The sequence below is a fragment of the Syngnathoides biaculeatus genome, chromosome 12, assembly GCF_019802595.1.
Source record: "Syngnathoides biaculeatus isolate LvHL_M chromosome 12, ASM1980259v1, whole genome shotgun sequence".
Classification (NCBI taxonomy): Eukaryota; Metazoa; Chordata; class Actinopteri; order Syngnathiformes; family Syngnathidae; genus Syngnathoides; species Syngnathoides biaculeatus.
Window position 1 is genome coordinate 8,795,080 of NC_084651.1, and position 27,904 is coordinate 8,822,983.

At 41.9% G+C, this 27,904-nt stretch overlaps 1 protein-coding gene across 3 annotated transcripts in view; it reads right to left on the reverse strand.

The window, feature by feature from the left end:
- Nucleotides 1-27,904, reverse strand: part of grid1a (glutamate receptor, ionotropic, delta 1a) — a 295,107-nt gene that overhangs the window by 260,293 nt on the left and 6,910 nt on the right. The gene's annotated exons all lie outside the window — the stretch shown is intronic.

Sequence of the window (27,904 nt, forward strand, 5' to 3'; positions counted from 1 at the left end):
GCAGGATAATGGGTGATCCCAAATGGCTGCTTGATCAGTAACGTAAATCATAACCCTAAAAGGACCCCCCCACCACCACCACCACTGTTGGCTGCCCAACAATCTATTTCTTTAACCTCTACGTGACCAACATTTATCTGCCCATCAATGTAAACCGTAAAACCCGCTTACAATACAACCGAGTTGCGGTGCATTAACAGTGTTTTTGTGCCCCCCCCCTCCCAAAAAACCAATAGGATTCTGTGAGGCTCTGGTGGGGAGTGATCAAAGTGAGCTAAAGCCGGGCCATCGCAAAGGCCTCGGAGCAACGAGGTTAACAATTGTAGCCGAACATTGGCTGGGATTTAAAAAGCACAATAATTACTACTTCAGAGGGGACAGACTCAGAGGGTGGAACTTGTACAGTATTTACAGAATGCACGCAGTCTTGCATAACACAACGTGGGGTCGAGAGATTCTTGGATAATTTTACGCTTCGAAAAGTGCTTTTCATGTGAATTGGTTCTTTTAGATGCCAGATGCTATAATTTGTTTATTGGGTGGTAATTTGATCTAACAGCACAATGAAAAAAAACCTTTGTCACAGTGAAAGTCATTTTTTGTGGGGAATATGTTCCGCATTTTAAACATGCATAACAGGGGAGTGGGAGCGTGGAAGGGTGCTAATACTAATACTATAGTACATACACTACAAAATAATTTGCTCACCGCCTTGACACGGATATGACCCGAAGTGACATCCCAATGTCCATTAATAGGGTTTATCATGACATCAGTCCGCCTTTCAAAGCGAAAACAAGTTTAACTTTTCTGGAAAACTTTCCACATGGTGAAGGAGAGTGTGTAGGGATTTTTCGAACATTTTACCTGAAGTGCATTTGTGACGTCACACAGTGATGGTGGACGAGAAGGCGGAGCTCTCCTGCTTGGTTAAACACGCAACAGGTCACGATGACCTGTGTACATATTTGGTATACCAAAGAAACAAATATAGAAGGAGTAATGTTTTGATTTTTTTTTTTTTTTTTGGGAGAGTCCATAGCAAAGATCTTTTTGCTCATCTTAGCAACAGGACTAGCATGCTTCCTTTTTGTCATGCGCATGAAAGGGAGCAGGCGGTAATTACCGCACTGGCTGCCATGATCCCGCAGGGGTGAGAAAAAACACATCAGCCTGAAAGTCAAAAGTTGCCACTTGCTCGGGGGCTACTGGGATTTCCTTCACTGTCGCTTGTTCCCAGAGATGAATGATGACGGAGTCTTTGCGAGCGTGTCTTTCCACCGCAACACTTCCGAGGCTGCCTCTTGTTTTATTCTTCCCTTTATTTGCACAAAGAAAATCGTCTCGGGTGGGCCGATTGTCTTAATTGGAGAGGAGCGCTGAAGGGGTCCTTAAAATAGGGTTCGCGAGCTGTAACTTGGGGGTGTTCATTCTTACTTAAAACTTTGTATTCCTTAGCACTCAACACTGTGTCACTCACGCAGTTCTCCAAATAAGAAGTTAAGAATGCTAGCTTCACGGTCTTTCTCACTCCCAGTTGAACTGACACAAAAATAATGATTTGAAAATTGGAATATCCAAACACGGAAATGTTTAACCAACCCATATAATTTCATTTTATGAAAGGTTGCCACCTTAAAATTATCAGAACGTGAAACAGGGTCAGAGAAATTTTAATCGAAGCTACAGTAATTCAAAGACCTTTAAAAAACTGCTATTTTAAAATAAAGAGCACCAACACATACAAGAAGAGCTGAAAAGAAAAATACAGGCATCTACTTTGTTAGGTGGGGAAAATGACTATGTTGAACTGAAGAAAAGAACAAAACAAAATCACCCATCTCGGAGAAGTCACTGAACCCAAAAAGTTAGTGAACTCCCGAGGAAAACAAACACCGTCCTTAAAAACCGACCTTGACCGAATAGGACAAAATATGTGCAAATTGAACTTGGATGATCACGTTATCTTTCCTTCCAGTTCCCACTGTGCCACTTTGTTTGTCTTAATTTGTAAATGAGATTATTGCCCTTATCTATTTTTTTACACTTTCACATCAAATGCCCTCACGATCAACTGCAGCGGGACCACTTGGCTTCGGATCGGAGCCGCGTCGCGCTCGCCAGGCTTTGTGATGCCTGTTATCAGAACTCCGGGTCTTATCGGAACACCCTTCCGGAAGCATATTCTCAAAGGTCCTGAGACAATGACAATTTTGAGGACTTTCTTTTATTGCAAAACTGTTGGTTTCTTCACAGAAGGGATTGGTAGAACTTTCCGTTTGTACACATTCACTATTTATTGTAGAGTTAAATGTGGGCTCACTATATGGCGAGCAGTAGGTTGAGCTGCTGGTCTCATAGTAGTGTAGTACAATGTCTAAAGTGGTACGATCCTACTGACAGTTATGCATTTTTCCCAAGGGTTACTTATTGTATAGCATGACAAAATTGGTATGAAAGCACAATTACAATTTGATGAATACATAATATGCTATTTTGTGCAGAAGCCGATAATATCTGGCGTTGGGTTTCGGTCAGGGATCGATGCAGTAACAAAGGAGGAGGCGAGACAAACTCGTGACGTCATGACATTAGCTCCTCAGATGTGCCACAACCTCAATAAAAGTTTGTAGCAAGCACGCGACACGCAATAAAATCATAGCAAGCCGAATGTTTGGTTTGGACTGATGCCAGTCTCAGCAAGTCATTTGCTTTTCTTGTTTAATTAACGCAACACATGGGTGATAAATGCCTTAATTGTCCAGAACTTTACTGCTACGACGCAATTAACCTGCTCTTGTTTTCGCATGATTTATTGTCCAGGTGTTGCCAATCGCTTGTTGCCACCCGACAGCACGTCCTGCAGTTGCTTGAAATAGAGACTGCAGCAAAAACAAGGAAAAAAAGGGGAAATAAATATTGACATAATTCCAATTATCTTTTATAATTGCGTCTTTTAAAAGGTTTGAAAATTACTTGCTAACTCTGGCTAATTAAAGGGTTTATCAATTGGTTATTACTGTAAGTCGTATGTTATTAAACTTCAGGCCTTGTTGGATTTTTCTAACCTTTTTTGTGGCTATTTTTAGCTACATAGACATTTTATTTTTCCATGTTCTTCTTTTACACCATAAAGTTCAACTACCATAAGAATATCTAGCATTGACCTCCTAGCTTCCAAATACTGAGCCCACAGTTAAACTCTCCATGCTTGCTGTAAATGGTGGTACTACCTACTTAAGAAATAATAATGTCTTATTGTAAAAACCCTCGAGACGGGAGGGCGTTTTTAACAGTAGCTTGCTCTTGCCAAATACCAATAATATAAAAAGTTTAACAATGTAATAAACAAGAACACGGCGCCTGCCAAAGAATGAGCCCACATTTAAATTGCTTATTGTAAATGGCAATTGTGAAATATTACATCTTACACGTTGTAACACCTTCGTATGGCACAGGAAGTCATTTTGATTGGTTGCTTGTGTCTGCCACATATTTCATATTTAACTTCCACTGATAACCAAGGTTAAACTTTACACTGTCCCGACATCCAGAGATGTGAGTCTCTCAATTGCAGTTCTGTGAACATACGTCCTTGACACCAATTACGACTATCCTATTGTCCAGGGCTTCGGTATCTTCGAACATGAGAGAGAGAGCAGAAAAAGAAAAAAAAGAATATTTCTGAATATTGACGCATGACGAGGATGATCTCATCTTAATTTATGGTACTCACAAATTGACTTTGTGCGTGCGCGCCATGACTTAGTCGGATGTACGAATTGCAACAGGTGGGAACGAGTTTCATTGTGCGCTTTCTGCATTCAGGAGCCTATAAATGTTCATTGTTGTCACGACACACCGTTGGCATGGCTTGATGAACAGAAGGAGGTGAAGAACGCGCGCATAAAGTGCACGGCTCTCACCCTCCGAGCCCAGACAATCATCAGACGCTTGAATGTGATCAGTTCCCCCACCCACACTCACGCAAACCCCCCGAGGGAAGCGGCTCCTAAATGACCTCACCTCCCTCCCGCTGCAGCTGTACCCATCAAAAGGAAGAGGATGTCTTTCTTTTGGTGCAGCGCAAATCATTTGAGACCCCTGTTCCGGGTTTGTACAATTAATGCAGCCCACTTTGAAGTCCTTCTATTATAATACATGTAGGAAACATCCAGATGAGATTGCAGCCAAGCATGAATAATTGGTACATAATAGCCTGTGTGTTCAAGTAGTCTTTCCTTTTTTTTCCTGTAGATTTGTTAGAACTTTGCTCTGTATATATTTCCCTTTGTAGTTTCCGAGCCAATAGGAAACAGCCCCTCTGTAAGCACATTGAGAGGTAAAAATAGAACTGGATGTAAAAATTCCACTCGTGCATCCCACTCGCGCAGAAACGATGCACACACTTTGATGATCGCTATCGATGGCTTCCTCTTTTAGTTTTTATTGCGTCTGCATTTTTCATCTTTTCCGTTACGGATTAGCTCGCGGGGGTTAATTTCCTGCAGGATTGTTTGTCATATGCCCCCTTCAAAAAAAAACAAAATGAAAAACAAAGCTTGTCAGGGATCCAGCCAGGGAGCCTGCGCCGCCCTGTATCGTGTAGATCACAAATGGAACCGTACTAATTAATTACAGGATGTGATCGGGCGCTGCTATTTTTTCCGCTTTGTCTGGTGCAGATATCAATGACTGCATGGATCGGATTACTAGGAATAAACTGAATAAGCTACGTCCAGTGAATGGTTGCATAGTTAATCTCCCAAAAATCTGCAATTTTGTGTAAGGGGCTACTTACTCCCAGCTATGTGTTGAAAAACTCACCTGTTTGCAGTTTTTTGGATGACATTTATGTAAGGCCATAAGCTGCTACCAGTTGCCACTCAAGCTCTGACTAATAGTGAAGAAGTAATAGAGCACGTGCATCTACGTCATCAAATCACTTCACTGGCCGCAAGTGTCGGTCAAATAAATAAACCATTCTTCAATGCTAAGTCGGTTGGAGACTACGCAAAAATATGTCTTATAGCACGACGCCTGGAGTTTTGTCCGATACTGTTAAACATTTAGAAGGTGATAAACGAAGGTACGAGGAAAAATGAGAGACAGTTGACCCCTGGTTTCACACAAACTCGCATTCATTAACTATGATTGGAAAAAAAAAAAAAAAGTGAGTCACCTCCTCCGTACGCGAAGAGTTTTGCGGCCACACATTAAACCTCGGTAAACTTCTCCGTGACAGAAACTTTTATTTTTTAAATATGTGTTGTTCTCAAACGAGTCCAATGCATATTTAAAAAAAGAAAATAAACCGCTGGGATAGGCTTCAGCCAACGTACACGGAAGCGGCCACATGTTGAACTTCGGTTAACCTCTATGTGACCACCAGTTTATTTACTTTTTTTAAATAAGCATGGACTCATTTGAAAAAATGCAACTTTGGGAAGAAAAAAAAAAGTGTCAGGGAGAGGTTTACCAAAGATTAACGTGTGGCTGCAACGCGCTTCATGTACGTTGGAGACGACACCCTGTCGTTTTTTGTTTTCTTTTTTGTAATCCATTGCTCAAATGAGCCAACTTGGCATTATAAATACTTCTTGGGAATTTGAGATTGAGAAGAATAATTCCTACCTGAAGTGAAGTGATCGTGTGTATTTGGTTGGGCACTATCCATCACGTTTAATTGCCGAAATCCATCATCTTTTCTCATCTTTTCAGCTGGTATTCCATAGAATGATCTCTTTGAATATCTGTCTCGTCTGTTGTAACAACCAGCAGCACAACAAGTCTCGGGCATTGTGAATATTCTGCTACGGTTCAATGTCCCCCACACTGTCGAGCAGCTCTTTTTGACCGGCAATATAGTGCCGTGGAAATGGTGGCGTCACGTGCATGAGCTCTATTGGCATCAAGGAAGTGCGTGTGTTTGTGTGTGTTGAAGTGATGCATTCAAATAAGCTAAGTTTAGCCTGGGTTGTTATTGGGCGCAATGGAGAGTCTGTTGCATGCACACGTGATGCGTATTTTCAAAATAAAAATCTAAATTTATTTTACAGGGTTAATATGTCTGTGATCATGATTTGTTGCATACTGAAATTATAAATACAGGCGATTATAAACAGGTGCGTCAATTGCCCTTTTGGGGTCTTTCCCTAACCACACCCCTCTCAAGTAGAGATGGGTTTACTGCAGCTGCAAAATTAACAAATATTGTGCTGCTTAGGGAGAAATATTCTTTCTTGATCTTTCCGATTCTGTCTGTCCTTTTGCTTTTCCCATGTTGCCAAGGGAACAACAAAGTGAGCAATGGCTTTCGAGGTTGGACATGAATTAGTCCAAGCCACGAGTCCATGCAATGCTGTGGCTCTGCATTTCTGTGCATGGCTGTTAAAACGGAAGGAAAGAAGCAGTAAAAGAAAAAAAAAGAAAGATAGTCTTTCATGCCAGTTTCTCTAAACACAAAATTGAGTGGATTTGTATAAAACAGAATGCATCAAAAAGTCCCCAAAACCAGGTGCCAAATTTAATAAGAAGTCAGCTTTTTGGTCCTTTCAAAGGTGGTCATAAATTGGACCTAGCAACAAGTTATCATACAAAATCAATGTAATTCTCTGGCACTATGTTTCTTTGTGGAAAAATGAGTTTTGGAAGAAAACACCCTTTTAAAAATACATGAAGAATGTATGGTGAAACTGTTAGGGGAGAGTCACTACTCAGTAAACTTTAGAGGAGCCATAAAATACAAATCTCTGGCCTCTTAAAAGCCTCAAAAAGGAGACTCATTCATCAGATGAATAATTAAAAACAGAAAAAAATACAAAAAATATGATAAAAAAAGAAAAGTCTATTTAAGAAAAGAATAATAATTTCACTGAAGATTTAAACTTTAAAATGGACCAGGTTGACATAGAAGGAGGGAGGAACAGTGAAAATGTAATGGTATTTTGCAGTCGCCCTGGGTGCTGACATCCTCATCGCGATAAGTACAGTTGGGGGTGTGTGGGGGAGGGTTACTGTAATAATGTTCCCACTTCAACAGGTGGACATGAAAAATACTGGAGCATACTGTTGTCATGCCAACAATCATATTCTTTGGTGGGCTTTTTTTTTTTTTTTTGTTCCCATGATGATGATAGCAAAGTGCATGTTGTTAAAATATACGGTTTTGGACCTTTTCCAAATACATAGCCTGTTCGCGATGGTGGGCTCCAACGCACCAGTGGTCCTCCAGCACCAGGCCGCAGATTTCGTACCGGGCCGGAGAGACAGAACAAAAAATAATAAATGAAAATGTTTTATTGATTGTATTTTGAAACTCGCCTGCATCTGAGCGTGCCTCTCCGCAGATAAAGCCACTCATCTAGATCGCCTAATACGGATTTTCAAGCTTCCCCGACGAAAAAAAAAAGAAAAAAAAAAAACATCTTTGGAGATCTTTTTCGTAAAGATGAAAAGGTCAACTGATGGGAATAGAAGAGCCTACAACTTCCCGAAAAACAAAAGCTGTATTTAAGATACAGTCAGCGGCGGAGTTCTCACTTCTTTGAAGGGCAAAAACTATTACTGTACTTAAGTAGAATTATTCACATATCTGTACTTCATTATATTCTGGCAACATTCCCTTTTACTCAAGTACATACCCTCCCAATACATTAACCCTGACCATCTTTGGTACTCATTCCTACAAAATAAAAACTGGAACAACTGCAGTCCTGCCTGTATTAATGTGGTTGGGATACCGGTAGGGGAGGTAATTAAAAATGAGACACGGGTAATCCGGAAGCCATCACTAGTGTCTTGGTGGCAGGAGAGGAAAGTGTGGCATTTTAACCAAGCGAACTTTGCACATTAACCGACATGCAGATCTTTAACTAGTATAGTAAGTTTCTTTCAGCTTGTCCCTATCGGGGTCGCCACAGCGTGTCATCTCAGATTAACGCACATAGATGTTTGGCACGATTTTTACGCCGGATGCCCTTCCTGACGCAACCCTTCTCAGGGAGTGGAGGCCCCAGTGGGATGCGAACCCACAACCCCTGGTTTACCAAACCAGTGCTCTAATCACTGAGCTACTGAAATGAATGAAAGAAATGAAGCGCCAAATAAATAAAAATAAACACTCCAACCCTGTTTGGTACAGACATAAGTAGCACCCTTGGGGTGTCACTGTCTCCCATTACCCCAAGATGGGACGGGTTTAGTATAAAGAATCAAGCGCAGGGCTCCCACTAAATTACAAGTAGCACATTGAGGAATCGTTTGTTTTGATGCTTTGAGGGAAACAAGTCTGTGGCGCAACCGCCACTCTGCACGAAATATTGAGCTGTGGACTGAGAAAACTCCACTGAAGCCGAGACTGCTGCGCGGCATTGAAATGAAGAACCGCGGACAGCCGTGCGGGGCAACTGTTCAACTGTCTCATCCTCTTCCCCTCTGGCTCATCCTGGTTGCAAGTCCTGCCAGGGCGTTGCTCGGAGGAAGCTGGCGCCGCCAAAAAAGATGACATCGGCTTGATTGACATCCCCCTGCTGTCTCAGACAAAAGGCCAAGAAGATGGGGAGATGATGTGAAGCGCCGCCCGCCACCCATCGCTCCCCCCGGGGCCAAACTACCGCTCCACTCCTTCAACTCATCTCCTCGGAAGGGTTCAATGTTTTGATTCTTACTTCACTTTCTTTCTTCACATTCTCTCCGTGAGGGGGTCATGGAAATATTCTACTCAGGGGTGCTTGTCAGTTATCTCTGTCAAGCACAAAAAGAAGAGTATGAAAAAAAAAAAAAAAAAAAAAAAAAATCAAGCCCAAGGGTGAAATTTTCATGTATAATTGCACATCAGAGAATGGCTTGTACCTAGTCATCATGTTAAAATCCATCTATATCGTCCTGCAGTACTGTTTGGAACGGTGCAGTGCATCTTCTTTACAAAAGAAAAAAATTGCAATTTTCTTAAGTTACCCAGCTGGAGGTCCTGCAAAGTACAGTGAAGAAAATAAAGTATTTAAGCACCCTGCTATATTGCAAGTTCTCCCACTTAGAAATCACAGAGGGGTCTGAAATTTTCATCGTAGATGCATGTCCACTGTGAGAGAGATCATCTAAAAAGAAAAATCCAGAAATCACAATGTGTGCATCTTCTTCACAAAAGAATAAAGCCATTTTCTTAAATTACCCAGTTGGAGGTCCTGCAAGTTATCCAGAGATCTCTTGTTGAGTCATAGGTGGGGGTGGTTTGAATTTCAAAGTTTTCTGAGACTGGAGATGTATTTTCGGCCCCACTTTAGCTTGTATTCTGACTTTACAAGCGCCACGCTATCTGGTTCTTGGCCAGGAAGTTATAGCTAATCAGGAACCCAGCGTGTCTTGTGTTTTTCATGGAGAATGGGCTACTTCTTAAATGCAAAGTGCCTGCAATCAGATGTTCTGTTCTCGACTGAGCTGTAGACGTTAAACTGAACATACCTTTTTTTTTTCTTTTCTTTAAATTGTATTAGACACGTGGGGTCGATTTATTAATGCCTTTATTTTACCCTAACCCCAATTCTGACGATCCTGAGGCACTAAGCACCTTACGTATAATCGAAATACACTTAATAATACCTGCCTTAATGTTCACTGTGGGACTGCAGTAGTATGCTTTTAATTTCAAAAAGCTAAAAAGGTAGAAGGCCCTGCTTTTATGTGCTCATATATTAGAAACATGTAGTCACGTGTAAGACATGTGGCTTTTGATGATCAGGAAAATACCCTCCTCGAATGAGGGTGCCTGCTCCGAAAGGCTCTGGTGGGACCAATGTGGAGGATAATAGAGCCATATTTTGGCTTAGTGTGTGGCTGGATACATTATTCAAATCCAAACTGGATTTAGAGGACATTTGCACCCAAGTGGGATGGAATATGTGTTGGTCCAGCAGCGCTGGAAACCACTAGCTTGGCTAGTATTTATTAGTGAGCTAGCAAATAGCTTAGCGACATCCGCAAAGAGAAACAGCAGAAGCAGATTGTGCAAATTTAAATATGCGCAACTTTAATGCACGTTAGCATATCGTAGCTAAACGGGAAATGCTTGTTTCATTTCAAGTTCACCTTACAAGAATTTAGTAGGAATTGGCACAGATGGAAAAAATATGGGACGATCGGGCTTATTTTTCAACAACTAAATTAATAATAGTAATAGGGGTACTAGTAGCAATGACACTTGTAATAGCAGAAGCAGTTGTAAACGGAATTAACATTGGTATTGGGAAACCGCAATTAAATTCCTCATGTACTTGGGCAATGATAGCAGCATCAGTATCACTTGTAGAACTAATAGTAATTGTATTTCAAGTAATGGCATAGGTATCAGAAGTAGTACCGTTAGTGGTAACAGTAGTAAGTGTACATTAAATAGGCATAGTACAATTAATTGCAGTCATGTCAGTAATAGTAAAAGAGGAGTAAAGTTAGTAGTAGTAAATCACCGAAGTGGTAGACAGTAATAGCTGTAGGGGTGATGATGTAATAGAATTAGTAATTGTAGATGTTGCAGTAATACTGACAATAGAATTCATTAGTAATAAAAGTAGTTATGCAGCAGAATTTAGTAGTTGTAATAGTAGTAACAGTAACACTTGTAGTAATTGTAAAAGTAGTTGTAACAACAGTAGTAGTAGAAGAAGAAATCCTAGCAGTACAATTAATGGTTTTATAATAATGTTAGTGGAGTTTGTAGAAATAGTTTAATAGTAGTATCGTGCAGTATAGCACTAGTAAGACAAATACTAGCAATAGTAGCTGAGGAAGTAGTAATAGTAATTAGTGGTAGTGACAACAATAGTTAAAGTAGTACAGGTAGCAGGAGTAGAAAGAGGTAGAAAGAGCAGTAGTAACATATTTGTTGTTGTCCGACAAAATAATACGGCAACAGCGAAAAGTGCGTTTGAATGCAGCATATCTGCCGTGTTTGTGTTGGAGTACACGACGTATTTGTTTGGACAAGCTCACAGCGGGGATTTGCACATCGGCGGGGAAGGCGCGCAGGTACCGCGACGCTCGTGTTGCTGGAAAATAATCCCGCCGGAACCACGCGGGAGCTCAACTTCTCTTACCATTTTACTGACGTGAGCTTTTCAAGCAAAAGAAGTTTTGCCTCAAAGAAAAGCAGCGTGTGTGTGTGCGCGCGCGCGTCTCGTCTCTCTCTCTGTGTGACACGATAACGTCAGCCGATTCACCTGCCCGTGATGTTCCAGGAAAAAACAAAAATGAATCATTCACTTCGCCTCAAGTCACAAGCTGCTTGCGCAGGGAAAGGCGACCTCGACACCGTTCCCCGAGACACCTCCGCCTTCCGCTAATGTGGATCCGTTAGAGCCAGGGGGTAGCCAAAAAGTCCGGCCCCGGGAGCACGTTGCGGGTTTCCGCATATTCGTACAATAAAATTCAACGTGGCCATCGTCAAAGGGTTTGCAGCGAAGGAGGTTAGCTAAAATGTTAAAAGGCAAGGACAGTTTTATATTATCAAAAGCACAATTGTAATTAAGCCCTGTCCTTTTTCATAAAATCATACAATTGTAAACAAATGACAATGTTCCAAGTGGCAATAATAAGTTCCTTTGATATAGAAAGCCTGCACACCCTATGTTCAAAAATCAGGTTTTTGTGATTTTGAAGAAAATAATTTTTAAAAATTGAAATCAACTGTACGAGGGTGAAGTGAAAATAAAACTGCACAATCGTATCATATAAGTAACTGCAAATCACATTAGACGACATTTTGCTTTGTCCCCATTAAATCACTGTTTTCTTTGCTTTGAATGTTAACTGCAAAGCAGAGACTCCAATTCATGTCTTTTAATTGGTCGAAAGATATAGAAGTAAATATGTGCCACACGATTTGAATTTGAAATGTAAAATGATCACATTTTCAATAGTTGTATTTCAATGTAACTTTACAATGTTAACAATTCAACTGGCTACAATTCGCCGTCTGTGCCACCAGGCAGGGGTTACTTCAGGTCAGAACCGAACAGCCAGCCAATCGCAGTTACGCTTTCTTAGTCACGTGACGTCACATACTAAGAAAGTGTAACTGGATTGGCTGCGTGTTCGACAACTACTGAAAATGTGATCACTTTAAATTTCAAATTCAAATCCTGGTGTCACATATTTACTTCCATGGAAATATTATTTAGTTCCATGTGATCACTTTACATTTCAAATTCAAATCCTGGTGGCACATATTTACTTCCATGGAAATATTATTTAGTTCCAAGTACTGTATCCTTTTTAAACCGGCTTATAGTGACAGGAAGGGGGGAAAAAAACTTCTTCCAATAGGCAGCAGAAGTTACACTTAAACTGTGTCCAACATTATTTCAGTATATTTACTTGATATACAAAAGGATACATATTTTTTGGTGACATTCCATGAGATGTAAAATATGTACCTCATATACACATCACCTCAATGAACTTTGGGGAAACAATATCTTAGCGTACACTGACCGAAAGCCAAATGAATTGGTTTTCGTATGTTTCATAAGGTGAAGTGGGCCCCACTCTTAGTTCCATTTTTTTCCCCTTCCACTAAGTGGCCTTCAAGAGATAAATACATAGACCTTCACATAGTTAAGCTTCGACAAGCACAACAAAAACAAATGGGGAGAAAAAAAAGCATGCGTTTCATTGCAGATCTCTGCTGCTGCTCAAAAGGTAAATCTGATGAAAGTCTTTGTAAGAGGCGCTGGGGAAATAGAATGTACTCATAGGAAGAAGGTCAGCGCATGGTGGAGGGCCGTTCTTAGCTGGAGTGGCTCCTCAGCCCCCATCAACGGCACAGCTCGTCATTTGCAGTGCACCGCCGCTTCCCGACATTTACTAAGCCAAGCCGTAAACTTAAAAATCACCTCACCAGGCAAAAACGACAAACATTTTTACTGAACGATTCCTTCTTGAATGCACTCGGTCTAAAAACTTGCCGTCTTTAGTCAAACAAGAATGATCACTGCAAGTCTTGACTTTTTTTTTTTTTTTATTACTCACAAATCCATTACTATATTTAAAAATAATCATGGTGGTAATAGTAGTCACCGCTGTAAAAGTAGCAATCATGCCCCTACTGTGTTTTTAGGCCTTATGCTGGTTATTAGAGTGAATTATTTGCTAAATGTGCCCTTTAAAAAGACAGCCAATTGCTCGCTGCGATGGGAAAACAGCCGAAGCCAAGTAAATCAACACAAGGTCAACAAAAAAAGAAAAAAAAAAAAAACAGGCAATAATTACGCAACGGCATGCCACGACTGCATACTTATACCGTGATGCATATTTAACCTAATTTCCTGTGACGCGCGTGTTGTCGGTGCAGCGGGGGGTTTTGATTTCATCCTTAGCGATCTTACACACCAGTTTAGCCTCTGTTTGCCCCCCCCTCCACCCATCCTTCCTGCCCCGATGACAGATGGCGCCGCTCAGTGCCCGTGTCTCTGTGCAGTAATGCAAACAATTGCTCCCAAATTCATTTCAGCGTCACTCCATTGACGAGACCCTGGCAAGCGGAGTCCATCATTTCGATTGAATTCACCAGTTTGGGTTTTTTTTTTTTCCTATTCTCGAGATCCCTTCCTCCCGCTTAGCCTCTCTGTGGATTTACTCCGGGGGCTGACTCGCTGCTCCTTGTCTTGTCGTGGAATTAAAGAGTCTTGGAGCTGCCAGTGGTGCAGGTGGTGCCTCGTAAATTACCCGCGCACACATAAAATGGACGAGAAGTGAGTGGCCCTCGAATGACCACCAGCTCTCCCTCTCAGCACACTCACCACAGCAACACGGGAAAAACGAAGTTTTTTGTATTTATAAAAACATTGTTATACATGTGAAATGTATTTTTTTCCCAAATACTGTATCATTTCATACTATTCAGTGTTTGATGGCCAACCTTCGAGTCCAATCCGGGCAAAAATAAAGTGAAGCGCCGATGCCAAAAAGTCTTGTTTTCGCACTTCAAAATACCCTGGTGAACAAAAATGCAGGAAACTGAGAAAAACGTGCCGAACTGAACGCATCAAGGAGATGCCCTGTTAGCCGAGGGGAGGCGATTTTATTGAAAATAGGATTACTTACTACAGTTACATGAAGACTGATGAGAAAAACACACATCTAGGACTAAGGAAAAGCAACGTGATTCACATTAGAATGTGTTGAGGAATGTATTAAGTGGGTATTTGTGTATGGATACTGCATGTGCTATATACATTAGATCATCCATATATTGCATTTTTTGGACAATTTACTTTAAAAGGTAAAAATGTCATAAAATAAGTTTTGCTTCTTTGTGCTCTTTTTGGGACCAGTGGTTCACTGACATTTATTGTGCATGGTTTTTTTTTATTATTATTTTTTGTGTGTGCTTAAGTTCACAATGAACCGTGAAATCAAATCAATGTAGAGTGGACCGCCCCGTACCCCGTGCAGTTTGTGGATTTTTTTTCCCCCTCTTTCAATTTTTTAAAACTAATATTTGTTTTTTTGTTATTAGCAGTTTATTCCTCCGTATTTAAGAATATTGGAGGATTTAAACACATTTCAATGCAATTATAAGGGGTGACAAATATTTAGTTACAAATGCGAATAGCACAAATGTACACGTGCACAGTTTAGAAGCAAACACACACACACTGATTACAACATGCAAGGATGCACAAACAAACAAACTCTCTCCCACTAGTCATCCATCCATCCATCCCCATCTCTGGGCTTTTATTTTTTTTTTCTTCTGTAATGCAGCTGAATAATGAAACGAGTGAAGAGGAAATGGCCGAACCAAAAATGCGGGGACGGTGATTCATCAGCATTGACCCAGGCTGAGGGCCGCATCAGCTGCAATGCGATTGGACGGGACGCATCCTGCGGGAGACTCTCGGACTCAAACAGGTAGAGCGATATTGACGGGCCAATCTAGAGCGTTGGCGGGTGGAATGAGGGAAGGGAGAGGGTTGGGGGCCATCTTTTGTGGCCGACATCTGCCACAGTTTTTGCCTCCTACAAACGCGTCGTAATAAAAGACAGGAGTGAGCGATCGCGTCGGGGGATTTGCGATAGCGCGGCGAGAAGCGTACACGTTTATGGAAACGTCGCAGCCCAACGGTCCCCGAGTGACGTGTGAGACCGTTCTAATAGCGGCGCCATTGTCAGGCTTTCAAATCAATCAGTGGAGCGACACAGAAACAAGACCGGAAAGTCAATATGATACCAGACAGGAGTCCCACTAGATGAGCCGTATTATGTAAATTTACAAAAACGTTTTTCCTTAAATTTTTTTATATGCTGACAACATGGTCCACCAGCACAATTGAATGGGAGCCTAAACCAGACCAGTTGTAAAAATGTCTCCTTTTATAAAGCCTCAAATTTCATACAAGTATATAATTTTTTAGACAATTATATAGCACACTATATTGTAACTATCATTTTAATGTGTAATGAGTACAGGTTATCTGCTATAGTCTGCTTTTCCTATCGGCTTGTCCCATTAGAGGTTGCCACGGCGGGTCATCTTTTTCCATCTATCTTTTCCATCCTCCCCCACTCACATTCACGCACATATGTTCTTCTTTATCTGCTATATGAATGATTGTTAGTGGAGTACCACTACTGGTGTAATAGTCCTAGTAAAACCTATCACAAAAATTCAAACAGTCCCAGTGGCTTACCGCCCGCCCACTCCCAGTCTACTAAAAAAATATTTTTAAATAAACGTCTGGTGTATCTTTTAATTACCATTTAAATTTTTGTTTCGTTTTGCAGCATGTACAGTATTTGGGTGAAACTCATAACATATGTGCTATATATTTTAATATCATCATTATTTTAATAGTTTTGCATTTTCCAAGATGCAAGAACAGTGGTGATGTTCACACTGAGCAGAATTTTAGTCTTTTAAATCTACTTTTGAGGACATGTTACAAAACAGATTTGTTATAATTTTGAAATGCACTCATCTTTAAGCAATAAGTTATAATTTTATCAGTTCAAAACTTATTACAGATGGTCCATCAGGCTCCACTGATGCAGTACGATGTAATTACGCAGAACCAATGATGTAAATTACAGCGCGCCCAAAATGTGTTTGAAAACTACAGCAAAGAGGAAACAGAAAAATAGACCGCTGCAGTGTGTGTTCAGTGTATTCAGACCCCCTTAAATGTTTCAATCTTTAAGATTGTTAGAAATGAGATTTGATAGTCTGATAAGACCAAGATGGAACTTTTTGGCCTTAATTCTAAGCAACATATGTGGAGAAAAGCAGCCACTGCTTATCAACTGTCCAATACGAGCCCAACAGTGAAGCATGGCGGTGGCGGCAGCATCGTTCTGTGGGGGTGTTTTTCTAGCTGCAGGGACAGGAGAACTGGTTGCAATCCAAGGAAAGATGAATGCGGTAAAGTACAGAGATATCCCGAACCAAAACCTTCTCCAGATGCTCAGTACCTCAGACTGGGCCGAACGTTCACCAAAGAGACAATGACCCTACGTACACTGCAAGAATTATGGGGTAGCTTTAGAACAAATCCATGATTGTTCTTGAATGGCCCAGCCAGAGCACTGACTTAAACCCAATCAAACATTTCTGTAGAACTTAAAATAGCTCCCCACCAATGTTCACCATCCAACCTGACAGAACTGGAGAGGATATGCAAGGAGCAATGGGAGAGAATCCACAAATCCATATGGAAAAACTTGTTGCCAAAAAGACTGGATTAGCTAAAAGGAGGTATCTGCTAAATACTGAGCCAAAGGTCTGAACACTTATGACTCTGTGTGATATTTCAGTTGCTCTTTAATCTGCAAAAATTTCAACAATTCACCCCCCCGCCCACACCCCCACAATATAGTGTGCTGTGCGTAACCCAATGAGGGAAGAAAAATGAACTTAATTTTAGCAAATGACTGGAATATAATAAAATATAATGGGGCCTGAAGACTTTCCATGCCCATTGTAGATGTACAATACATAATTTAGAGCGGAGAGAAAACATGACACATGACAGTTTTGACACTTTCTCCCATCTGCATTCACTTTTTATTACATTCCTTTTTTTAAATAGGCAGACTCGAAGCCACCATTAGCTCTCAACGCAATGACCTCCCCCAAGCATCTTCATTCAAACCCGCCAGAGAGCCAAAGTGATACATTGAAAATCAGCCCCCTCGACATCTGCCAGCGAGACGGTCAAGTGCAAATTCGCGCGGGAATCCAACATGACTGCAGCTCGATCTAATTGGGCCCCACAGTGTTTTGAACATAAATTTCTCACATTTCCTGAAAAAGCAGTGAGAACGGGGTCTTGGATTACAGCAAACAAAGCAAAGCGAAAGCAAAGCAAACATTGCTCTCATCGCTCTCTCTCTAGCCATTAAGTCATTTATTTCCATAGTATTTCAAGGAGACTGTACTCTTACATCCTTTGCGCCGCGTTTACCCAAATTAAAGTGTAGCAAAGCCCTGACATTTACCATGCTGCTCCACCACTGCCTTCGAATGAATCAACACTTTCTGGGAAGTTAATAAATACTCGCAGCCTTTATATTACAAAGCGCTGTCCCCCTCAAGCGGGCAATTAGCTCCTGCCCAAAAAAATACAGATTCCATCAAAGACCTTCAAAATAGGACCAAGACACCAGAAAGAAATGACAGTTCATACTAGCTTATCTAGAAAATGGACAGATGAACTATTAAAAAAAAAAAACGGCTACGTACGCCCTGTCATTTGTGTGTTGAGAAAAAAAAAAAAAAGTCGGCACTTCAGCGTAAAAGAAGTCCACTTGAAAATCGTACAAGAAAACCTGCAGGTCAGCCACAGCACATGAATACAAAACTGCAGTTGTGCACAAGGGAGAAAAAAGGCCATCCGCAATGTATGCAGAGCGCAAAAGAGATGTAAGTTGGCAAAAGTCATGTTTCTGAAACAGATGTTCGCATTGTTGAGAAATGTGCATGAATGAATCTCTTCACCCATTCTACTTCAAAGTACATCGTAGCAGCAGACATTGCTGATTAATCGATGCTTCTTGAAGGGAAAAAAAAAAAAAAAGTATGCATCTGTGCCAACTCAAAGTGGACTCCAGGTCACATAACTTCACTCAAGACATAACCTAGTAAAAGCAGTCTAGGTACATCCTTGCAGATGGGATCTTAAATGATTAAAGGATATGCATAAAGGAAAGAACAAGTCCACAAAAACAAGCAAGGACACTTTGTAGATTCCACATTGCGTTGGTTCTTTTCAGCCAAGGACTTATCGTGGCCGAGCTTTCTGCTGTACTGAACAATCACAGGTTTGTTGCACCTGGTGGGACGCCAAAATGCATGAATGGGAGGCAACTTATGTGCACGGGCTGTGAGGTGATTGTGTTGCTCCGCGATGCTCGAAGCAAAGCAACACGGCGGCCATACGTGATGCTTTCAGGAGGCGGGACATCGTTAGGCAACAAAATGTGAATGACTACCACAATATATGAATGGTGCGGGGCCCATTCATTACAACCTAAATGTCTTCATCAGACATTTTTCAATAGGAAAACGTTATTGGAGGTGAATTGATTTGCATTAAAAGCAACAATGCAACACGAGACTCCCACCATGATGGTTAATTGGTCAAATTGATGCTATTGTTTACTGTTGATTGCATCAAGGCCCGGGGAACGTTTTAGTGAAACACAGTCGATTTTGGATGAAAATGTGATAAACTCCATTATTAGAACTCCAAATGTCACAAAAAGGCTTTTCCATTGTGTTGCGAGGGGAATGCCAGCACCATTTGACAACCTTACGGCATGCCACAAGGACCTCGACCCGCAATAACAGACTCTCGCACAGCAGGAAACTCGAGACGGTGACACGTCACGCTGCACTTGTAAGGCTGAAAGTGTGAAGAGAGCCCTGAAAGGGAAACCAAAGTGGCCCTGCAAACAAAAGCCACTTCATGACGCCATCCGCCATTGAAGACGAGGGAGACGTCCAGCAGTGGTCATCAAGCTCGGAAATGGCTGAAAGCAGCAGGAGTTCCGGTTGCTCATAGAGAAATGAGGGAGGGGCAGAAAGATCTGAGCTCAAATAATCTTTGTCAAGTTTTTCATCTGATGAGAGGAGAGAAAGAGTTCAAGTGAAACTGAGGAAGAACCTGCACCGCAACACATGTAAATGGGTCAGAGATCAGTCATCACTCACAGTGCGCAAGGGCTAGGTGCATTCTGTCTCATCTGGATTGCGGTCTTGAGTTCGAGATGATGTCACCAAAGGACAAGACCCAGGCTGGCCTCCATTGTGGCAAACCTCCTGTGCGCATTAACCTGCTTAGTACGACACTGGCGTGAAAACAGGAGTTGAGTATCTACCGAGAATTTTCCCCAACCTTGGTTTGTCAAGCCGATGCGCCATCTTGTTTCACATTGCATTCCCTCCCCCAGTAACTTGCCACATCTGAAGAGGAACAGTAGACTCATCTTATACAGTGGCTACAATTTTTCCACGTTCAGATAATTGGACATCATCATGGATTGACACACACCCCGATCCTGCAACTTGCGCACAGCCCATTTTAGGACAACAGCGTGAAAGGAGCCACAAATAAGATTTCAACTACGTTTGACTTTGTATCTGCCCATTTCCATATTTTTCATCACCTATGTAAAAAGTATCAAGCCTATTTTAACAAATGAGTAAAAAGTACAGATCTGCTTTACACCGCATCGATTAAAAAGTAAGAAGTCAGAGTAAACAGATACCTAAAAATCTCAAGTACAGTAGATTAAGAATGTGCACTTTGTTACTTTCCAATCAATATCTACGGGGGCCAGTTTTAGGAAGAGCAGAGCTTAAGATCAAAGCCAGACCGAAAGGCTAGTTTCGACTTGCTTAACTCAAAGAAGAAAGGTCCTGGAATGTGTAACGACTTCATCCTCGGTACATGCCCCCACCACTGCCACAAAATGTCAGTTTTGTGTTATCCTGTAACACGTAAGCAAATAGCAATGGAAACACGACGCATAAAGTCGTGTGCCGGCAAATGTCAGGTGCTCTCTCGACGGCTGAATCAACATCGACCGTGTTTGTGTTGAAGCGCCGCTTGTGTACCGTGGGACAGGAGCGATCCGCAAACACGCCGAGTCCGATGGGGAGTAATTGCTTAGAAGTGCAAACTCACTGCCGCCTCGTGACCATAACCCACCTGTACTACATGTTGCCAATGACTACTCATGAAGAAACCAATCCATAAAACCACCACAAGCGCTTTGAACAGCCCACTCGCACGCAGGCGTACTTTGGAGGATTGCCGCCGACTTGGAGGTGTGGATCTGGCAGAGCTGTTTGCGCTCCAAGTAATCATCTCGAGCAGTGGCGGGCCATGCATTTGGTACGCGGGCCTTCAGTGAGGGACGTTCCGGACTAATTTCCATCACTATAACTTTGCAAGTACAGAAACAAGCGATATTATACAAAAATGCCAATATTATAGCTCACAACGGTCATCATCTGGAGCAGCTCAGAAGCAATATTGATCTAATTGATTTACAAAAACATTTTTAAAAATCCTACTCAGCAAGTATGTTGGTTTTTAAATGTATTCATGTGTGCAGCGTTCTCAAGACAAGTTTTTGCTGGTAAAAGTTGTCTTCTTTTCCTTTTGGCTTGTCCCGTGAGGGGTCGCCACAGTGCGTCATCTTTTTCCATCCAAGCCTATCTCATGCCTCTGCTTCTCTAACACCCGCTGTCCTCATGTCTTCCCTCACAACATCCATCAACCTTTTCTTTGGTCTTCCTCTCGCTCTTTTGCCTGGCAGTTCCATCCTCAGCACCCTTCTACCAATATACTCACTCTCTCGCCTCTGGACATGTCCAAACCAGCAAAGTCTGCTCTCTCTAAACTCGTCTCCAAAACATCCAACTTTGGCTGTCCCTCTCATGAGCTCATTTCTAATCCTATCCAACCTGTTCACTCCGAGCGAGAACCTCCGCATCTTCATTTCTGCTACCTCCAGTTGTGCTTCCTGTTGTCTCTTCAGTGCCATCGTCTCTAAATCAGTACATCATGGCCGGCCTCACCACTGTTATATAAACTTTGCCATTCATCCAAGCGGAGACTCTTCTGTCGCATAGAACACCAGACACCTTCCGCCAACTGTTCCACCCCAGTTGGCTTACTATAACGGTGGGAAAGACAAAAATCCTAACATTGTGGATGGCCCTGATAATCTGATAAGGAATGTGTCCAATTTATTAATATATTTTAATTTACATTAGGCAGTATCACTGAAATCTGATTGTGAATGCCTTGGGCACATCAGATTTACAGGGTAGCACATAGAGGGTGAAATCTGATCAGGACAACAAACAAATTCCACAAAAAGTGTTCCCCCTATATTGACGATTGGGGCAGCTTTTTCAAACCTATCTTCCGTTATTCATATAAAAAGACTACTCAGCTGCTGCTCAGTGGTTTTATCGTGTTACTGCCATCTTGGTGCGAAGGTGCTGTGTGTAATGATTTTAGGACCTTGATCTACACAGAAGCAGTGGTTTGCCACCTTGCTGTAGAATCTTTGTTACAAGGAAGTTAGTTAAGACTGAAAATTTCTGGTTTGCCACCACCTTATGACATCTACAGGCAATTCGATACAATTTTAAGGCAAAGGAGTATTAATAACTGCTTACAAATATAGTCATTTTTACCTAGGGGAGCACTGTCAGCAGTGCAGACAGAGATGCTATGAAATGAAAAGATTTAGCGAAAATACGACTTGATTGAACAATTATTGGAATTTCAGTTGCAAATGCAAGTCGGCAATTCCGTTGGTGTTTAGGCCCTCAGCGAATTCTTGCCCTGACGGTTCACAACTGATCTTGAGATTAACCCTTTACAAACACAGGAGATTAAATTGTGAAAGGTACACCCCATCTCTGCTGCCGCGTCACTTAACTGATTAAGGTAGTGAGTCTTTACGTGGATTAAAATAACTATGGTGTAATTAAGCGGGGCTGGCGAGACACCACGGCCCCTGCCGCCCCTGTCTTTGTGCTGGAGCTGCTAGAAAAGACATCAAAACACAAACAAATCCATTACTGAGATTTATGCGGCATTATTAAATTCACGGGCATGGTAATAGTGAACGGGCAACGTTCCATCACATTTAGAGCGCGGCGAGTAATGAGTTGTCATAAGCCCGAGAATCAGATGGCGGATTAAATTACCCGTGCCGACATCTTCAAATGAACCATCCTTTCACCTTTTGTCATGACAGATTGTGCAAGGAGAGAGGAGGGAAGAGGGGAAAAAAAAAAAGTTTCCAAAACTGCCTTAGACGGACAGAAGGGCGGAAAAGGATGAAGCAGTCCTTGACTTTACCTTGGCAAAGGTGACATGCTGGAGGTGTGGAGTGTAAAGTGGACTCGGTGGGCCAGAACACTCAACAAATTACGGCACAGCGAAGGAGCGAGCGGCTACCTGCACTAAGTGGCTTTCTATTGCCGCTTCACTTGGGTTGATGGGGTGGGGGTGGGGGGAGCACCGAGGCATCGTTTTCCTCGGAAACACCCAACAATAGCGAGGTGCAAAATTTAGCCGTCTGTTTGTTTGAGCTCTTCTCACAAAAAAATGAAAACAAAAAGCAGAGATTTCTCATTGTGTCAGGGAGAGGCTGAAAATCTTCCAAACATTTTCTGGAAACTGTTCATTCATAATCCCCAGAGGAGGAATCTTCTGTGATCCCGGAGGCATTAAAATCATTTCGAGCTAGTCAAACTCGGGAGTTTCTTATTACCTGGTACTGACTTGGTACTATATAAATCCACTCTGTGGTCCAAAAATCTCCACTCACCTCATAGAACAAAAATAAATTGAGGGCGAGTGCTCCACCGACAAGTCGCTAATCAATTGTTGAGGTTGCACCGAAGTCTGTGTAACCAGAGACAACTTTTGTTTTTGTTTTGTTGGGGGTGGGGAAAGTAACCTTTTCTTATTAATGTTTAGTGATTGTTTTCATTGAGTTTGACTACGACTTGATGAGAAAAATAACTCTAAAGTATAAAACAAAAAGCCTACACAAAAATCAAGGAAATATAAAACTAGTTTAATCACTTTTAATTAATGTGAAAGTCATATGCGTTGTAGGGCTTTCACGTGTTGTATGCCAGGTCGCCACAACCCTTGTGTGGCCGCTAATCATCATGATAACGAAAACCGTACTTGCTGTTGGGCCCGCAGTCGATGGGTGGGATGCCTTCTTTAAATTGACTAATTTCAGATAGGCTGTCTGAGTTATAGTTTATATGACTCTGTATTGGGGGAAAGGATTCCTCCTTTTTTAAAAACAAATATCTTGTCAAATTTTCAGTTCTAATAAATCAAACAGTCTTAGCCCAATTATATAGGCAGCAATTGGCAGAGGAGACATTTCTACTTAACTGTACTCCGGTCAAAACTGGAACCAGAAGTCAGCAGTGAGAATGCAAGGCTGGCAACGGGACTATTCAACAACAAGCCAAAAATATACTTTTCATTTTTTGTCAATACTAAAATATAATTCCAAGTGACGCGGCTCCCCAAGCTGGCAAAGTTAGCGCATCAATCAAAGCAACTTTGCCACTTTCCGAGATAACGCGGCCGCTTCCTGTCATGTGTATTCACGGCGGTCGGGCCACGACCGTAAAAAAGAAAAATGTTGGCTTCCTCGTAGCGATGAGTCAAGCACATCCCTGCACAGCCTCCCGAAAGAGAACAAGTTGCACACTAGTGAGATGTATTTCATTTGGCCCCCGACCCCACCCAGGTCTGTACCTCACATTTTACTCTGATGGCCATCAATTATTTAAATGATCCAGTACTCTGAATGGCAGTAAACCACTCAGTCTTTAGCCTCAGCTGCTCTACTTAACCTGCAAGAATGTTGCTGCCATTACTTCTACCAAGGAGCACAACCGCACCCTACCTCAGATGATTACGGGCAAGTCCACCTTGGACTGCTTGTCAATACTATGAAGCAAGTTCTCACACTCAAACCTATAGACAATTTATTCTCAAATTAATTGGGAGGATTTGATCCACATTAAGATTGCTGAGCTTTGGTTGAGATCTGTACTGTCCTGAAGGTGGAGACACACACAAAGTGTGGCTCTGCCCCAAACCAATCATGAATGCCGTATCATAGAAAACTACATTTAGTGAATTGTTCATTTGCTTGTAGCTTTACATGATAACGGACCCCAAAATGAGTTTGTCCACCGAGGACATATGCTCGGCCGGGCAAAGATCCAGAGCCACGTTCAAGCAACGGCCAGATTCTGTCCTGCACAGGTGAAACTTTCCTGCTATTGCCAAAGCTAAAACATAAACAGAGCAGCACTGAGTTTTGATGGATTCACAGATTAGCAGTGTGATTTTATTTTTATTTTTATGTAAAACGTGTGCATTGGCTCGGCAAAGTTTGGCAGACACTGGCGTAATCTATGAAATGGTTCCACTGAGAGTAAAAATAGCTTTTATTGTCTTTAGTTTACAAGCGCTGTATTCCCCCCCCCCCCCCCCCCCACCACCACCACATGGTAATTGATTTCAACCCAAGAAGATTTGGAATTGCTAATCAACTGCCAATAAATGCAGCAAAGTCCTTTTTAATTCTATTATACTAGGTTAGAGCGTGAAAGTTAAAAAAAAAAAAAAAAAACTGCTACGGTCAACATAGTCCCTAGAATTGTGCCAAGCAATATTTTTAAGACATGGCTTTGACCTTAGAACAACACAGCTATTTTGAAGATGTCGGTTTTCGTGGTAAATGTACATTTAGTCACCCTGCATTGGGTCACGGGAAGACTTCAAAAGTATGCCGGCAAGGACACGAGGGGGGCATGTAAGGACAAACATGACACTGCAAGTCCACCCCCTCACTTGGCAAGCACATTTTCCTCATCAGCGCCCTTCTTAACTCCCGTGTCCACTCATGTTTATTCAACTCCTTCCCATCCGGCGCTGGCTCCCTCCATGATCTCAGTCATTCCGAGGCCCCCCCCCCCCCACGCTTTTTGCCACGATGGGGTCCCAACTGCCACTCACGGCGGGAAGCCGGGCGACGAAAGAGCAAAGCGAAAGGTCAACGCATCACGCTTGCCACCCAACGGTCTGCGTGGGGGCGCCAAAGGTGGGGTACACGTAGATCCCCTGCCCAGTCACAGATTTCCTGCTCTTTTTACAACTCCAGAGCAGTCGTAGCTGTAATTAAGATGGCTAGTCAATCAAGGCTACCGACGGCGAGAGTCAATGCAGGAAATAAGCCATCAATCAATATCGGTGACAAATGGAAAAAATAATTATATGTGCCCTATGTATTATTTTTCCAGAACACTCATTTTCACATAGTCGCTGTTTGAGGGTGGATGGAAAAGTCAATGAAACTTTGAAAAGGAATGCAGTAAAATGAGCTGAAGTCAGTCACCGAATAAATGTTAATTATGCCAAATTTGGATTAACGGTTAGCTTTAGCAGGGGTCTCTACTCTGAGACATTCTAGTTACAATCTGCATGTGTGGCCCAAGACTTCTGCATAAACAACAGCCCCACAAAAGGATGCATTTTGTTGTAATGTATACAAAAAGTTATTAAGGGAAGACTTGCTTGGTAATGAATATAGAAAAATAACATGCCTGAACAAAAATTCCTCCTCCTTTAGTTCTGTGAAACAGCATATTTTTATGACACAATATAGTTTTCATGACATAATAGAGATTTCATGACAGTATAAAGCATTTACGGCAAACTGTAGCATTCATGAAGAAAAGGCAACTTTTTCCATTGTAAAGACTTTTCATGACATAGAATTTCATTTTGATTAAAAAAAATAAAAAAAAAAAATCAAGCCTTTCTATATGGCAAAACAAGAAAAAATATATAATTTGCATGAGAAAATGTAGCATTTTCACTCAGATTTATAAGTATATTCACAACTACATGTTATATGATTTGTTTTAGAATGAAAAATGCAAAATATTTTTTCAGATGAACATCCATCCATTTTCTTCACTTCTCCTCACAAGGTTCGTGGGGAGTGCTGGACCCAATCCTAGCTGTCAACAGGCAGGAGCACTCCGGTTTCCTCCCACATCCCAAAAAGATGCAACATTAATTGGACACTCTAAATTGCCCCTAGCTGTGATTGTGAGTGCGGCTGTTGTCTGTCTCTATGTGCCCTCCAATTGGCTGGCAACCAGTTCGGGGTGTTCCCCGCCTCCTGTCCGTTGCCAGCTGGATGGGCTCCAGCAGTCTTGTGGCCCTTGTGAGGATAAGCGGCTAAGAAAATGGATGGATAACTAAATATAGATGTCAAGATGAAAAGGAGCTTTTTCATGACAGAATGTCATTTCAAAAGGAATAAAAAGTTGCCTTTTCATGACAAAGAGTGGCCATGAGCAAAATTGACCGGTAGCGTTTTATGGCAGGTTTAAATTTTCCATGACAAAATGTGGCATTTTCATTATAATTTGAATTCCAAAACAACATTTGCATGACACAGTGTAACACTGTCAGGGAAAAGTAGCTATTTCCTCCCAAAAATATTCCATTGTCATGAGAAACTATCATTTCCATTGGAAAAAAGTGAAGTTGAGAAAAATGCTGCCTTCAAGTCAACATAAAGTGGTTTCATTGACAAATAGCATTTTCTTTGGAAAATACGCAATTTGTGCTTTAAAAAAAAAGCGCCATCATGAAAAACCTCTGACAAAATATAGCCTTTTAATGTTAAAGTTACCTTCATAAACGAGTATTTCAGAATTAAGTGCTTTTATTGGAAAACATGACAACACGTCATGTTTTCAGAATAGCTTGTGTGCCTTGTTGGCAGAAAATCGATGACCTATTAATCTCCGGTGACGACCCAGGCTACCTTTCCTACCAATTTACGCACCAGCCAGATCTAAACTGAGGCACATAATTCCCGCATGTTGACACGTGACAGCAGCCTTGTACTGTACTTTTGCTTAGTTCAGCCCGCTTGCGTAGCGGTCGATGCCACGTGACCCGCAAAAGCGATTTGTAACCCAGCCTTGTGAGTGGAGACAAGCGTGAATAGCATTGAGTCGCTGAGGTTTGTGTGAGCACGAAAGGGGACCAAAAAAAAAAAAAAAAAAAAAAGGACAAGCCGGCGCACTAAACGCGGCACAGAGACTTTAAAGGTCCCAGGGAAGCCATTAAAAGCCTTGATTCATTTAGCGGAGCATTTTTTTCCCCCCATTTTTAAATCGCAAACATTATTAGGCCACTTCTCACGCGCCGGTGCAGAGGAGTAACCTTGGCAGAAGCACCCCCCCCCACACACATGTTCGGAGCACACGCGTGTGTGAAACGAGGCTGAACTGAGATAACAAAGGGGAAAGAAAAGTAAACAAAAAGGCTAACAGTTGTGCAGCAAGTTGATCAAATAACATGAAAGCTGAAGCCATTTTGCTCAAGAGGTCTTTTGAGTCTCGTATTCTTCTGTTATCTGAAGCTGTGATCGTTTGACTCACTGCTTCCACCTAGCTTCGCGTCTGCAGAAGACACCGCACGCACACACACACACACACACCCAGATGATGACTTTTTCCCTTTCCTTCTCACCCGCCACCTTTCTTTCATGTTCTCAATCACTATCCCTTCTTCTACACCTCTACCTCACACCATCCATCTTCCTTCCTCCCTTCCACTATACCTACCTAACCTCTGACGACATTGAAAATCTTTTCCAGTCAACATCTCATCCCTCACTTTTTTTTTTTCTTCTTTCTCCCTTCCAGGCATCCTTCATGGTTGCCAACCTTTCTACCTTCGTCTATCCTCTAAATCTGCCTTCTGGTTCTCTCCTCGTCTTTTGCCCTCTTTCTTTTCCTTGATTTTGTTCATCC